Below are 1,666 nucleotides of genomic sequence, written 5' to 3' on the forward strand. Positions count from 1 at the left end.
CACTGTTGGGGGCTCGCTGAGTTGGAAATCTAAAGCCGTACGTGTAAAAAAAGAACAAAAAAAAAGTCACAAAAATTACTTACAGGACAGAGTTGAGCTGCTGCTGTTTTTTCTATAATCATATTAATCCTCCTAGACTCTGTGTTCAGTGAGATTCAAACCCAGAGACGCGTTATAATCTCAGACGAAGTGGAGTTTATCAAAAAAATAAATTAAAAAAAGGTCAGACTAACACCAAAAGTAGATGTTTGTCAGTTAGAGGAGCAGATCTGTGGAATATTCTGGACGACAGGTTAAAAGGAGCAACATCAGTAAAGGCACGGTAAAAGGAGAAATCAATTCAATTTGTCAACTGGACAAAAGTTTATTTTGGTCGATTACGTTTTGCAGTTCATCCAAACTGCTTCTTCATTTTCTTCAGTTTCTTCAGTGCTTCTGCAGAACTGAAGAAGCAGTTTGGATGAACTTGGATGAGCTGCGACATGTGAAAATGTACGTGTCTCTGTATATATTTACTTATGTGCCTTGTCAGTGTCGGTCTTGTTTGTTCTTATTTTTGTATTTTGTATATATATATTTTTTGTGGTGTCTTAAAATGTTAAAAACAAGTATCGATTCTACAAACATCACATGATTGAGACGTGTACAATGGCCTGGATTTACAGTAAAGTCTACACATGGATCAGCTGGTAGATTTATAAAAACTAACTACTACTACTACTACTACTACTACTACAATACTTCAATTGAAACTTGATTTCAACACTCAGTACCAATTCTGATACCACGATAATAATACAAAACTCTTTCTTTAGACAATATCCAGTGATTTTAAACGTTAAACAGCAGAACTCGTTTCTATTCCCATGTGTCTTTATATCTGTGTGATCCCTCAGTGGTCCAGGTCTAAACCAGGTCTAAACCAGGTCTAAACCAGGTCTCAACCAGGCCCAAACGTGGTCCAAACCAGGTCCAAAGCAGGTCCAAACATACTCAAAACCAGGCCTAAAACAAGTCCAAGCAAGGTCCAAACATGGTCTAAACCAGGTCTAAACCAGGACTGAACGTGGTCTAAACCAGGTTATAACCAAGTCTAAACATGAGCTAAACCAGGCCCAAACATGGTCCAAGCCAGGTCCAAGCCAGGACTGAACGAGGTCTAAACCAGGTCCAAACATGGTCTAAACCAGGTCCAAACATGGTCCAAACATGGTCCAAACATGGTCCAAACATGGTCCAAACATGGTCCAAACATGGTCCAAACCAGGTCCAAACATGCTCAAAACCATGCCTAAAACAAGTCTAAACCAGGTCTAAACCAGGTCTAAACCAGGTCTAAACCAGGTCTAAACCAGGTCCAAACCAGGTCCAAACCAGGTCCAAGCCAGGTCTAAGCCAGGACTGAACGAGGTCTAAACCAGGTCCAAACCAGGTCCAAACCAGGTCTAAACCAGGTCCAAACATGGTCCAAACATGGTCCAAACATGGTCCAAACATGCTCAAAACCAGGCCTAAAACAAGTCCAAGCAAGGTCCAAACATGGTCTAAGCCAGGTCTAAACCAGGACTGAACCAGGACTGAACGTGGTCTAAACCAGGTTATAACCAAGTCTAAACCAGATCTAAACCAGGTCTAAACCAGGTCTAAACCAGGTCCATGTGTGTAT

The sequence above is a fragment of the Boleophthalmus pectinirostris genome, unplaced genomic scaffold (genome assembly GCF_026225935.1).
Source record: "Boleophthalmus pectinirostris isolate CB_2022bp ecotype Guang Dong unplaced genomic scaffold, ASM2622593v1 HiC_scaffold_7, whole genome shotgun sequence".
NCBI lineage: Eukaryota > Metazoa > Chordata > Actinopteri > Gobiiformes > Gobiidae > Boleophthalmus > Boleophthalmus pectinirostris.